This window comes from Dioscorea cayenensis, chromosome 10 (genome assembly GCF_009730915.1).
Source record: "Dioscorea cayenensis subsp. rotundata cultivar TDr96_F1 chromosome 10, TDr96_F1_v2_PseudoChromosome.rev07_lg8_w22 25.fasta, whole genome shotgun sequence".
Lineage (NCBI taxonomy): Eukaryota > Viridiplantae > Streptophyta > Magnoliopsida > Dioscoreales > Dioscoreaceae > Dioscorea > Dioscorea cayenensis.
The window spans coordinates 13,625,825-13,641,160 of NC_052480.1; the positions used below are offsets into that span (position 1 = coordinate 13,625,825).

At 43.5% G+C, this 15,336-nt stretch overlaps 1 non-coding gene across 1 annotated transcript; it reads left to right on the forward strand.

The window, feature by feature from the left end:
• Window positions 1-11,568: 11,568 nt before the first annotated feature.
• LOC120271222 lies at window positions 11,569-11,677 on the forward strand. The gene has a single exon (XR_005539843.1). It is a non-coding gene; the product is annotated as a small nucleolar RNA R71 (small nucleolar RNA).
• Window positions 11,678-15,336: the final 3,659 nt, after the last annotated feature.

The following is a 15,336-nucleotide window of genomic DNA, read 5'->3' on the forward strand; positions in this document are numbered from 1 at the left end:
CCCTCTCGTGCTCGCACGAGGGGTATTACTTGACGACTCCGTGCACTTGCGGATCGCTCATCAAGTTTTTGGCGCCGTTGCCGGGGACACAAGGAATACTAGGAAAACCTTTAGTCTATTGCTCTAGTTATTTATCTTTGTTGTTGTAAATATCTATCTTTGTAAATATTTATTTTGTTTCTTTTATCTTTTCTTTGATAGATTACTATTGTTAGTTTTATTCTTTTTATTACACAGGGCCATGGACTTCGAAGAAAAATTATTGGCGGCCAAAATGTATGCGCTTGAAAATGAGATGGAAGAATTAAGTGCCATGAGAGCACACCGAAGCGATCCGGCCATGGATTTTCAAGAAAGATTATTGGCCGCTAAAATGTATGCATTTGAAAAGCAAATGGAAGAATTGGATGCCAAGAGGGCAAGCCTTAGCAATCAGTGCACTGATGTTTATAATCCATATTGGGGAGGACACCCGCATTCTTCGGCACATCATCATACTCAACAATGGGAGTACCCTCACCAGGGATTGCTACAAGAACCCTCCCCTCAAGATTCGTGGCATTATCATCCTCCAATTGTTCATACTAAGCAACTTAATGAATGGGGACTCAATACGCAAGATGTGTTCGCAAGATTCATGATGCAAACTGATGCTGAATTTAAATCCATGGATACTGCACCTTTTAATGCCCGACCATCTTTTTCAAAGTATGGTGAACATGATTGCTTGAGTCTTCTAACATATCGACCGAGTTACCACGAACTATAGTTGCCCCTATCTGAAAATGGTACAATGAATGAAGAGAAAAAGCAGTGAAATTGAGGTGGAAACCGATATTGAGGTGTTGGACGTTGAAGAAGCAAGTGATGTAGCATCAATACCTTTTGAGCAAATAGTAGAAGTTCCACCTTAATGGGAAATTGAAGAAGAAAAGGGGGAGGATGGCATCATGGCTAAGGAAACATGTGAGGAAGCAGAAGAAACTCCATCGACCACATTTGAAGATGCTACTTGCCTCAACATTGATTTTTCCATCCATCCATCAATTTTAGTAAAGTGCAAAAATAAAATTATGGGAATTGTATTCGAAGATGTGGGTACTAAGCTAAGATCATCATTGAACCCACCAATGCCGGGCTTGGACAATTCCCAACCAAAGATTTTTCCTTGGCGGCCGAAGCAAACTTTGTGGGCCATTGAAGTTCATCACAACAGGGTTGAGAGAAAAATTATGGATAAGATGTTGAAGCCTCTAATTAATCCACCTATGCAAAGCTTGACAAGTTCTCAACCAAACTTGTTCCCTTGGAGGCCCAAACAACACTTGTGGGTAGTTCAAGGCAATTTGACTTTGGTCGAGGAAGAAAATTTGGGTAGGAGGTTGAAACCGTCCAAGGACCCACCCATACCAACTTTGAATAATTCTCGACCGAACCTTTTTCCGTGGAGGCCCAAGCAACTTTGTGGTGGGCTACTCAAAAGGAATTCTTGCGGGACAACGGAAGAAGTGGGGAGGATGCTTAAGCCATCTAAGGAGCCTCAAGTTTAAATTGCACAACTCCGGGCCCAAGCTTTTTTTCCATGGAGGTCAAAAGGTAACTTATGCTTGGCTTTCAACTTGACACCATCCCGGAAGGTACGTTTCATTTTTTCGGTAGTTCTTATGCCAATTCTAGCCGGGATGAACATACCGTCTTCAAGCCTCCCTAAGGTAAGAAAGAGGTACGTCGAGCTAATGACGTAAAACAAGTGCTTCTTTGGAGGCAACCCAAGTTTCAAATTATTCATGTTTCATTTTTCGTATTTTACATGTTTGTTGAGTTTATTCATAAAGCTTGTGTTTGTGTTGTGTTTGTATTTTTGTTTGTTTGAATGATCCATGCTTGTCTTATATTTGTGAATCTTATCTAGTGCTTTGACATTGTTTGGTTGTGTTTCAATGCATATTTTGGTGTTATAGATGTTGTAAACTAGTTTTGTTCTAAGTTACATGGGAGCCATGCCAAAATTTTATTTTTCCGAGTCCATACGGGCTGTATCACGGCCCGTATGGACCATTTTTTTCTGCTCCCCAGGGGCCTCACGGATGCCATGCGCCCGTGAGGCAGCCCGTGAGGCTTCAGACCTCATGGGCTAGAGAAGGAGCAAATCCTCACGGGCTCCATGCGCCCGCATGGAGCCCGTATGGCTTGCGGGCTGAAATTTCCAGCCTTATGTAGCCACCTTTCTCTCCCTTGTTCTCACTCGTTTTTCATCCGTTTTCTTTCATTCTTTCACCATTTTTCTTCATTTTTCTTCCTCTTCACTCCTCCCCTACCTCTTCCAACTTAGATCTTGTGGATTAATTGAAGTTTTACCATCTATTTCACCGATCTTCATCGATTCAAGCTTTGAAGCCCTAGTTTTTGTTTTGGAGCAACCTTGCCTCTTCTTCTTGATTGTGCATGCATATCTTACTTTAAACCATGAGGAATGTTGTATGGTTGTTTGATCCTTAATTTATTTAAATTTTTATCCATGGTTTGTAAATTTTTGGGCTTCAAAATCTGGGGAAATTCTTGCCAAATTTCGACTCGTACTACAAGAACTTTTTGAATGTTGCTTATCTTGAATTTGTTTGACACTTGTAGCATCCTTGAAACCCCCAGAAACACTTGCACTAGAGAGATTTAAACATCATGACATTGATTGAACAAATGACTTGCATGGACTTTGTTTTCATAGTTTTTAGAGTTTTTGTTTGTGTGTTCTCCCTACATATTCATTGGTGAGATGAACTATACTTTTTTTTGACATTTGCAGGATTATCAGGACATGAGCTTCATTCTCACCACCCCTTAAGAATTGAATTGAACCTACCCCTTGTTCATGCATGTATTGCACAATCTTCATCAACAAAATGCGGCAGTCTCTTTACCCTTCCCTTTCATGCTTGATTTAATTATTATGAATTCTACACCATGTTCTGCTGATTAGTGTACATTGAGGGCAATGTACAATTCTAGGTGTGGGGATGGGCTATTTGCATGCTTACTTCACCGGTGATAGCTATGATTTATTGTTAAGAACCTCCTGGCTTGAATGAATGATAGTAATGAGTTGTAGTGTTATTTGTGCTATAAGGAAGTCATGTTTTTCTTTCTAGTGTTTTTCTTCACGACTTTGACACAAGTACTTTCTACCTTGTTTGCCCCAGCTAACCCACTACTTTGATTTAAAGTGTTAGAGTGGTAAATTAATCCCTCAATGGTCTTTTAAGAGCTTTTGGTCCTTTTGTTCATTTTACTTTATCCCTAAGTGAAGTTTTTGCATGAAAGTGCTCCGGAGACATGTATTGAGAAAAATGAGTTTATGTCGAGATTCCTCCGCTAATTTAGCATGAATGCGCTCTATGTAGACTGTAATCAAGTAGGTTGGGTGGCTCTTGTGCCTAATCGAGCATGTGCATCCTTCCGAAAGATTATAAGTTATTTTTGTGCAGTCTACGTTAGCCGGACTCGAAAAAAAAAAAAAGAAAAAAAGAAAAAGAGTCTGTGTTCTCTTGAACTCTTTCATGCATTCACTTAGAAATTGAAGTGTTGACTGTGGACCGAAGGACTCTTAACTCATTATTGAGGGCGTCTTTAACATTTCTAACATCGGTAGTCATTGAATGTGGCGTGAAGAGGGAGAGCGAGGGATGAAGTATTTACACACACTCACGAGGAAAGCACTCTAGAGGACTCATGACTATCTCTACTGAGTTGGTTACTCTGCAACTCATTTTCCTGATTTCATTTCATCTGTGCCTGTGGGGTTCTTCACTACTTGAGCTTGAGGTTGTATATTTAGCCATTTATCTTCTTGCCCCTATTCTTTCATGTGTGTTTGCTTGGGGACAAACAAACGCTTAGGTGTGGGGATGTTTGATAAACGCCTAAATGTACGTATTTTATACGTATTGATCTTGTATTATTTGTGTATATCTTGATGAATTGATGCCCGTTTGAGTATAAATTTGTTCTTTTGGTGTTGCAGATCATAAATGTGCCGAATGTAGCTCAAAAATGCAAATTGGATGAATTCGACATCGAAAACGGCATTTTTGGGGTCCCAGCACTGTAGCGTTACTGTAGTTGATCACTATTTATGCTGCGGACATTTGGCTGTGAGCTTCACGGGCTCCATGCGCCCGCATGGATGCCCGTGAGGTTTGCTAGAATTTCACAACCCTCGGTACTGTAGCAGAAACACTGTAGCTGCGTACTGACACGTCCGAATATGCGTGCGTGAATCACAATTGTACGGGTGTCGAAGTAATAATTACCCGGTGAGTCGGGTAGTCGAATCCACAGGGAACAGAAGTACTAGTAATAACCACTTCTCAATTATCTAGTCGGAATCAGTTAATATAATGGAGTGAACTAATTGCAAGCAAAGCAAACAAGTATGCAAGAAATAAAGTAGAAGAGTCTCAATCACTAAGGATGAGGTATTCGGGCAATGATCCCCCTAAGATCTTCTTTAAAGCTCAAGATTCACTAAATGCTCTAGAATCGAGTCTAATGAGTCGAGGTAGTCCAACGATAACCAATCCTTGTCTCCAAGCAAAAGGCACTAGTCCCCTACAAGGTCCCGGTGGAGAAATCGACCAATCTCAACACTTCACACCCCATATGACCGCAATATGCTCTAAGGAAAACTAAGAGTGAAACCGATTCCTAAATGTAGATCCAACCCTAATTCCCGGCGAAGGATCCTAACCCCCTACAAGGTCCGGGCGGAGAAATCGAGCAATCTCACGCCTCACACCAAATATGGTTGCAAAGAGAATATGGAATACGGAGATAGGAAACACTCAATCGAAAGGGAAAGGGGACATTCCTCCATCTCAAGGCTCACCCTCTCAACCCTCTTTAAATCTTGGAAATCTAACTCTAATGGAGACCTCACACATTAAAGTATTAAATCATGCAATGTAAATCAACCACAAGGATTAACAACACTAGCAAGCAATTAAATCACAAGATTAAAAACTCAAGACAACTCGGATTAACTAGAAACATTAAGAGAATCAATCCAAAAAAATATAAATCTTAGGGTTCACATGCCCAAATACCTACTAGGGTTTAGCCCTCCATGGGCCTAGTTACAAAACAATAATCAATACAATGAAAAGCAATAAAACCCATAGAAAAACCCCCTCGAATTGCGCGGATTGGCCTTGATTGGTAGTTCTACGTCTTGAAGGATTCCTCTCCGAAGCTAGGTTGCCAATGGCCCCCCAAAATGCTATGACGTCGAAGGAATCTATCAAAGTTGGTGAAGAACTCCCTATCAATCGGTGAAGACCTTCTCCTCAAACCCTAGCCGTCTCTCTCTCAATGTCTATGCTCAAAGCTCCATAAAAAGTCCCCGTTTAGAATCGGCCAAAAGGTGTATTTATAGCCTCACCATGCGTCTATCACGTGCCCCCACGCGCCCGCGTGGGCTGCAGAAATTTCCACGCGGTCGCGCGGAATTTCCGCGCGGGCGCGTGATGCAATTATGCTACGAGTACTTTCGCATGCGTATTCACTGCACGACGATAAACATTCTCCTCTTAAGGCCACACGATCGGGCACACGATCATATGGTAGGCTATCACGGCTTTTTCCTTCATCAATGCGTCTTGAAAGGTCTTGAAATCTTTACAAAGAGGAGGGAATGTGGAGACATGGCTGCCTTTGTGCCCTTCCATTAATAACTTGGCTTGCAAAAAAACTATGGAAGTTGGCACACATCTCCTCATACACGAACTCCTCTTGTGTCTTCCAACTTGATTTGTACAAGAACTCCCAATATTATGCCATAATAGCCTATCTTCGCTCCCTTTTTGAAATCCCAATGCCTTCACAACCTATATGCATAAAAAGAACACCCAATACACGAAATGAGACATAAACCAGTATAAAATATGATGCTCAATGTATGTAAAACATGCATAAAAAAACATGTTCACTCAAGCACTTATCAAACTCCCCCACACTTAAGCCTTTGCTTGCCCTCAAGCAAAAATTAAACATTAAACTCATGGGAATAAAAAGAGAAGTGATTGGCCTTAGGTTCACCAAGAAGGTACAAGAATGAAATTCTAAAGTTATGGAGAAAATAAAACACTAGACAAAAACAATCAATGCCCTAGCAAACAATCCAATAAAAAAAATGAATATGATAAAATCCGAATGCGTGTGTGTGTGAAAAGCTCAACTCATGTCAACACTATGTCCACTACTAAATTCTTATTAACATGGGACTTATTTATAAAACAGAAAAGAATAGGTAGTAGCTTCACACAATCCTCTAAGGTAGCCCTTTCCCAAGATGCCTCCCGAGTGGCTTTCACACTTTTCGAGGGTGGTAGCTCTTTCTACTGAGGATGGTAGCTTTTCACACATCCCATGAGATAGCTCTTTCTCTCATTAGGGCATAACAAGTATCCGACTTATGAGAGTAGCTACATACACCATGGGTGGTAGCTCTTTCCACACCCTATGTACAAACAACAAACAATTTCCATTTCTAATTTTTTTCTGATATCTTTTTTCCCACCCTATGTACAAACAACAAACAATTTCCACACTAAAGTCCCAAACATAATGAACTAGAGTCTTCATAGGTCTAATGAGCGAGAAAAATGCACCAAGAGCAATCGGACAAAAATATGCAAGAAAATTGGATGAAAACTAAAGCATGATAAAATCTAATGTTCACAACCTCCAAAAACTAAGAATTAAACTCTTAACCCTAAGGTGAACCTTCATTAGCAACAAGAGCATGCTCATGAAAACACAAGTATAAGTCATGTATAAAGTGAACCCTCCCCCACACTTAAGATGTACATTGTCCTCAATGTACACATGTAAGCACAATAAAATAGTATTAATGAAAGCAACATGTGTGCGGGAATGCAATTAAAACAATACTCCCCTGAATCCCTCATGGACATTTGGTGAAGTCTATCTCAAGGGCGCATTGTAACGGTTGTGAAGCTCACACGACCATGGAACAAAGCACATGATCGTGTCTATGACTAAAACATCAACAACATCACTCTCAAGGCCAACTGCACGGAATACAAGGGGTTCAGTAAATCTCAACAAAATAGAAAAGGGAATACGAATGCAAACAAATAACAAAACGAAAGCATAAAGATAACTCTCAGAAGGTGAAACCTTTCTGAGCACAAAAGTCCACAAACTAAAGATGAAACACATAAAAAACATAAAATGAAAAAAATAAAAAAAGTCTCATGAGATGTGACGCCTCAGCGTCGACATCTGGAGGCTGGTCTTTGAGTCTTGGCGCGGACTGAGTACGAAGCGGATGAGACCTCCTCGTCGAGAGTCTGCTGAATACGATCAAGTCGCTCCAGAATCCGCACCTGGTTCTCCAAGATGGTAGCAGCGGCGACCTCGAGTCGAGCCGAGCGCTCGTGTACTCGAGAGGTAGATGACTCGGATCGGGTGGATGCTATCGGTCTTTGCCTCGGTGATCACGGGCTCGGCTGCGAGATGGTGCCTCCGTGGCCTCGGCGAGGCTCCTCGTCGTCCTCGGAAGGCGACTCCACTAGTGCGTATCCACACGAGCACTGTCGTCTCACAATGCCCATCAAGCGGAGGTAACCAAACCCAATGGTATTGGGCTCTGACCCTCTCCTCGCCCACGACCGAGGCGGATCGGACCCATCTTGAACATAAGGCCAGGTGATATAGGGGTCCCGCGAACAATGCTCCCAACCGTAGGTACTCACTCACGATGGCGAAAGTAATCGGCGACCACAAATCCTAGGTGGAGAGGGACTCCATGGACCATGGAATGGAGGTACAAAAGATACATCTGCGAAGTGAACCCGAGTACCATCTCCCCGACACATCACTTGACCCGGTGAGAAGCTGCGTGAATGTACACTGTCGCCCGGTCGAGTGAGGCAAGAGGCCTTTCGGTGGCTGGAGAATATTGATGACGCCCGCATAAATCATGGAAAACCCGGCCCTTGAGTGATACCATGAGGGTGTCGGTGAGGAGCTGTGTGTACTCGATAGTATCAATATAGTCCTGATCGTATAACCCAAGATATATCGAGGCTGGGTCAAAAGACATCCCATGCGGTGACCAAAGGCTCGGAAACAAATGGCATCCTCCGTGTCAAAAGCGGTATCAAGCGCATCACGATCGAAGGAAAAGCGAGGCAAGAACCTCCAAGGTGGTATCTCGTCGGCGGGCTCTGAATAGCAAGCAATCGGTCCCAACCTCCCACACTAACTAGCTCTCGACCTCTTGACAAGACCAATATCCTCTAGTGCGTCCCGGTCAATAAATCGTAGTTTGTCCAATCTTGAGATTCAGAGCGCTCGAACCGTTCTTCGATGAGCGGGGTCGAGGAATTCCCTCTCGGTGGTGGAGTCGGCTCCCTGTCATGGCGAGGGGCGTTTACGAGCCAATCTCTTGGTCAGCGGTGCCATATCTGCGAAGAAAAGCGTGTAAAAAAACATCGGTTCGGCATGTATACGGTGTAAGCAGGGGCACCGCGCGCGAGGCGGCGAGTCGGAGGAAAGCAGGGGCCATTCGGCCTCTGTCCGAGCCCACGCAGCGCGCGTGGGCGAGCGCAGCGCGTGCGTCTCGGCGGTGGCGCGCGCTCCCGCGTGGGCGAGCCCAGCGCGCAGCGCGCTGGCGGGCTTAGCGCTGCGCGCAGTGCAGCGTGGCGCTGGCGGCGAGCGGCTGGCCCGGCTGCGCGCGCCCGCGGCGCCCGCAGCGCGGCGGCGTGGGCTGGGGTCGCGTCTCGGCCAAAGGGGCCGCGCGGCGCGTGGCCTGCGGGCTGCGGCAGCGCCGCAGGCGTGTGGGCGAGCCCGCAGCGCCCGCGTGGGCGCCCGACTCCGGCGATTTCGCCGGAGTTGGGCTCCTACGCCTCACATAAATCATTCTCAAGCATTCATTAGGTGTCTAACATGATTTCCTATGAAAAATAGCACACAAATACCATGAAAACTCCATGAAAATGACCTTGAAGAACATGGAAAGGGTGGGAGAAAGTGAGAGCTTACCGGAGCAAATTGGAGAAGAAAAATCGGTGCAAACTCCGGCAAATCACTTCTAATCCCCCAAGGAATTGAAAACAAATGGTTTTAGAGATCAAAACTTGAGTTTATAGGAGTGAAAAAAAAATGGAAGATGAAAGGGTTCTTTAAAATGGAAGATGATGAATAGTGCCCCTTCACATTCTTATAGGCACATGGGGGTGTGGATTTGCCACTCCCCAGCGTGGAGTCTTGTACTGACCGCGTGGAAATTCCACGCTGACGCGTGAGCTGCGAAATTTCTGCGAGACAGGTCCACTAAGTGCCTAAAACTCCAAATTGACACCAACTTGTCAACATTTAACATTGAAAACACCCTAAACCATGTCATACACATGAAAAAAAGAATGCATATCACCGAAAAATTTCATGAAAACACCAGCAAACAACAAAAATTGATTAAGGCACACACTCATGAAATTATTACTGCAGGAATTAAATTTCAAGTCTAAAAAACTAACTAAAAACTTGGGTTGCCTCCCAAGAAGCGCTTGTTTAACGTCACTAAGCTTGACGTACCTCTCCTTACCTTATGGTGGATCATAAAGATGGAAAACCTCCTTCTTAGCAACCTGCACACATGATGGACAGAATTTCTGCATATTCAAGGAAAAGCTCTTAACCAAGTTACCGAATGAGGGAATGTCGCGCTCTCCCTGTGTGTGCTTGTCTCCTATTGTATGGGAGCGCTTCCGGTGACGATGTCTCGACCTCTTAACTCGGCTAAAAATCTGTTCCATGAATCCTCCTTGTGGTTGCTCCTTGAGGACTTGTTCCGTACAAATTTTTAATTGTGCCTCTTCCATGTCCGGCCATTCCTCATATGGATCCGGATGTAACAATTCCTGCAAGTATTCATTAGAAATCTCATCATTGACATCAATAAAATAACAAGAATCATCAAAGTCAAGAGAGTGCTTCATTGCTTGGCAAGGCGATATGTGATCTTTGTCCTCTCCAATACATAGCGTCATCTCTCCTCCATCCATGTCGATGAGTGCCTTGGAGGTGTGTAGGAATGGTCTCCCCAGAATTAATGGCACCTCCGCATCTTCATCAACATCTAACACAACAAAATCTGCAAGAAAAATATACTTGTCAACCTTCACTAAAACATCTTCGATTATACCTCTAGGATGACGAACGGAACGATCGGCCAGCTGCAGAGTCATGCGGGTCGGACGTGGCTCTCCCAAACCCAATTTCTGAAATAATGCGTATGGCATAACATTAATACTAGCTCCCGAATCGGCCAAAGCTTTTTCTTCCCCCAAACCTCCGATTGCACATGGTATGATGAAACACCCCGGATCTTTCATTTTGTTTGGCAAGTTTTTCTGAAGCATTGCCGAACAATTACCTTCTAATACCACAACCACACTTTCCTCCATCTTCCTCTTGTTGGTTAAGAGGTCCTTCAAGAACTTTGCATAGCGAGGCATTTGAGACAACGCCTCTACAAAGCGGAATGTTTATGTGTAGTTGTTTGAATAGATCCAGAAATTTCCTGTTTTTGCTCATCAACTTGGTCTTTCTTCAAAGCACGCCGGATAGGGAATTCTTGGAGAAAATGAAGGGGAAGGTACAGCTGGCCCCTTTTCCTTGTCTTGCACCCTATCCCTTGGATGTTCTTGTGGATTTTCAGCAGTCTTCCCAGTGGGGATTTTGGCTTGAAGAATTTCAGAATTATTCTCGCTGACACCCTTTTCTTGGAGCCCTCGACCACTTCTCAAGGTGATCGCTTTCACTTGCTCTCTTGGGTTAGTCTCGGTGTTACTCGGCAAGCTTCCAATAGGTCTCTCCGCTAATGATTTTTGCTATTTGCCCAACTTGATTCTCCAAATTATGTAAAGAGCGGTGTGATTACGAGTGTTGCCTCTATGTTTTTGGAACCTTGTGTCGGTTGATTGAATAAACTTCGACAAAACCCTTTCCAATTCTGAAACTCTTTCCGGAATCGAAGGTGTTTGCTAAAATCCAGGTGGAGCAGCGGCCTTTTGCTGCCCTTGATTTCCCCATGAAAGATTTGGGTGGCTTCTCCACCCTTGGTTGTAAAGTATTGCTTTGTAGGGGTTCCCTTGTACTCTTCCCGAATTACCCACAAAATCAACTTGTTCAATTTGAGCTGAAGTGGTAATTGAGATAGGACAATCGGATGGCATGTGTGCACCCCCACAACCATCACAACTTGTGATTGAGGCTACCTTCGATGAAGTCAAAGTATCCAACTTCTTGCTTAGTGCCTCGACTTGGGGCTGCTAAGGATGTAACGCATCAATCTCATGGAGCCCGACCACCTTCTTCTTTTCCCTTGCATTCCATTGATAGCTATTCAATCCCATTTCCTCAATTAGTTGTCGGGCTTGCTCGGGGGTTTTGTTTCCCATTGTCCCTCCCGCGGCGGCATCAAGGAGTTGCTTGGTACTCGAGTTCAACCCATTGTAAAATGATTGAATAACCATCCACTCGGGGAACCCGTGTTGTGGACACTTCCGCAAAAGGTCTTTGAAACGCTCCCAAGTTTCAAATAAGGATTCAAAGCTCTATCCGAGCAAAGCGAAGATATTTCATTGCTGAAGCTTTGCCGATTTACCCGGGAGGAAAAATACCTTTGCGAGGAAAGCCTCAACCATCTCGTCCCACGTTGTGATAGAAGCTCGTGGCAGTGAATGAAGCCATTGCTTGGCTCTTCCCTTCAATGAAAAAGGGAACGCTCTCAATCGGATTGCATCATCCGAGACTCCATTGATCTTCAACATATCACAAACTTCGAGGAAGTTCTCAATATGACTATTTGGGTCTTCATCGGCTAACCCATTGAAGCTATGCGGGGCTGTTGAACCATCCGAATAAAAACCCGGCTTTAACTCAAAAATTTTTGGGCAGCTACCGGTGGCCTAACAATGCTGATCTGTGTCCCACAATTGTAGGCCTAGCAAAATCTGATAATGTCCTTTGTTGCCCCTCTTGTTCAGCCATATTTTTACGATCTTTCGATATCTATTTCAGTTGGAGAGTCTGTTCTTGTACAGGTTCCTTGCCCCTTCTACGAAATCTTCGTTCAATTTCCGGGTCCTCTTCAACCAATGTCGAAGGGTTCCCTCGGGTCATAACCTGAAGTTGAAATCAATAATAATAATAATAAAAAAAAAACAATGAGAACGGTGAAAGAAAGAAATATGAAATAGAAAAACAAATAAAAATGTGAATGACTAAAGTAATCAAGTCCTAGTGTTCCTAATATCCCGTCCCCGGCAACGGCGCCAAAAACTTGACACGTCCGAATATGCGTGCGTGAATCGCAAGTGTACGGGTGTCGAAGTAATAATTACCCGGTGAGTCGGGTGAGTCGAATCCACGAGGAGCGGAAGTACTAGTAATAACCACTTCTCAATTATCTAGTCGGAATCGATGAATATAATGGAGTGAACTAATTGCAAGCAAAAGCAAACAAGTATGCAGAAATAAAAGTAGAAGAGTCTCAATCACTAAGGATGAGGTATTCGGGACGATGATCCCCCTAAGATCTTCTTTAAAGCTCAAGATTCACTAAATGCTCTAGAATCGAGTCTAATGAGTCGAGGTAGTCCAACGATAACCAATCCTTGTCTCCAAGCAAAAGGCACTAGTCCCCTACAAGGTCCCGGTGGAGAAATCGACCAATCTCAACACTTCACACCCCATATGACCGCAATATGCTCTAAGGAAACCTAAGAGTGAAACCGATTCCTAAATGTAGATCCAACCCTAATTCCCGGCGAAGGATCCTAACCCCCTACAAGGTCCCGGCGGAGAAATCGAGCAATCTCACGCCTCACACCAAATATGGTTGCAAAGAGAATATGGAATACGGAGATAGGAAACACTCAATCGAAAGGGAAAGGGGACATTCCTCCATCTCAAGGCTCACCCTCTCAACCCTCTTTAAATCTTGGAAATCTAACTCTAATGGAGACCTCACACATTAAAGTATTAAATCATGCAATGTAAATCAACCACAAGGATTAACAACACTAGCAAGCAATTAAATCACAAGATTAAAACTCAAGACAACTCGGATTAACTAGAAACATTAAGAGAATCAATCCAAAAATATAAATCTTAGGGTTCACATGCCCAAATACCTACTAGGGTTTAGCCCTCCATGGGCCTAGTTACAAAAACAATAATGAATACAATGAAAAAGCAATAAAACCCATAGAGAAAACCCCCTCGAATTCAGCGGATTGGCCTTGATTGGTAGTTCTACGTCTTGAAGGATTCCTCTCCGAAGCTAGGTTGCCAATGGCTCCCCAAAAATGCTATGACATCGAAGGAATCTATCAAAGTTGGTGAAGAACTCCCTATCAATCGGCGAAGACCTTCTCCTCAAACCCCTAGCCGCCTCTCTCTCAATGTCTATGCTCAAAGCTCCATAAAAAGTCCTTTTAGAATCGGCCAAAAGGTGTATTTATAGCCTCACACCGCGTCTGTCACGTGCCCCCACGCCCGCGTGGGCTGCAGGAATTTCCAGCGGTCGCGCGAATTTCGCGGGCGCGTGAACGAATTATGCTACGAATTCCGCTCATGATTTCCTGCACAACGATAAACATTCTCCTCTTAAGGCCACACGATCGGGCACACGATCATATGGTAGGCTATACGGCTTTTTCCTTCATCAATGCGTCTTGAAAGGTCTTGAGATCTTTACAAAGAGGAGGGAATGTGGAGACATGGCTGCCTTTGTGCCCTTCCATTAATAACTTGGCTTGCAAAAAAACTATGGAAGTTGGCACACATCTCCTCATACACGAACTCCTCTTGTGTCTTCCAACTTGATTTGTACAAGAACTCCCAATATTATGCCATAATAGCCTATCTTCGCTCCCTTTTGAAATCCCAATGCCTTCACAACCTATATGCATAAAAAGAACACCCAATACACGAAATGAGACATAAACCGTATAAAAATATGATGCTCAATGTATGTAAAACATGCATAAAAAAACATGTTCACTAAAGCACTTATCAAACTCCCCCACACTTAAGCCTTTGCTTGCCCTCAAGCAAAATTAAACATTAAACTCATGGGAATAAAAGAGAAGTGATTGGCCTTAGGTTCACCAAGAAGGTACAAGAATGAAATTCTAAAGTTATGGAGAAAATAAAACACTAGACAAAAACAATCAATGCCCTAGCAAACAATCCAATAAAAATGAATATGATAAAATCCGAATGCGTGTGTGTGTGAAAAGCTCAACTCATGTCAACACTATGTCCACTACTAAATTCTTATTAACATGGGACTTATTTATAAAAAGAAAGAATAGGTAGTAGCTTCACACAACCTCTAAGGTAGCCCTTTCCCAAGATGCCTCCCGAGTGGCTTCCACACTTTCGAGGTGGTAGCTCTTTCTACCGAGGATGGTAGCTTTCACACATCCCATGAGATAGCTCTTTCTCTCATTAGGGCATAACAAGTATCCGACTTATGAGAGTAGCTACATACACCATGGGTGGTAGCTCTTTCCACACCCTATGTACAAACAACAAACAATTTCCATTTCTTTTAATTTTTTTCCGACTCCATAGCTCTTTCCACACCTAGCTTGGCTTGTCTTCCTACTTCTATTGTTTGATGGAGTTTTCTTATGCCATTTGTAGTCATTTTCATGGACTTGTTGCTTGTATTTGTTTGCATGGACGAGTAGACCCCAAGGTCACCGGATGCCGGTGAACCTTGGGGTGAACTTGTGTATTTGGATGATTTAATTTTGTCTATTGCAATTGTTGTGTTTTTGTGATTCATTCTTGGTGCATTTGATGTGTTGCTTACATGAGAACTCTGTAAACCAACTGCTAGGTTGTACTTGGTAGCGTGACCATCGCCCTTGTACTAGACATACCAAGTTTGGAAGGGATTCATGTACGAATACACCGTGACCATCGGGTATTCTGTACCCCTCCACCATTAGTGCTAGACCAAGTTGTGTTCCGGTCCTAATTAGGGATTTCACCACTTGTTAATGCAATCGTATGAGGATTTGATCATAAGGAATTCTGTGTCAATACTTATACCGGATTAGGGGTTAATTGCCGTGACCATCGGGTTGATCTAATTTAGGAAATCTCAAGGTCCAAACCTTCAATTGCATGACATTCTTAGCATCCTTTGCACTTTAGTAGCCCCTAGGGAATCAGCATCCATAACCATTTCTTTCCCCTGATTTTATACCCCTACCTTATCATAGACTCCATTCG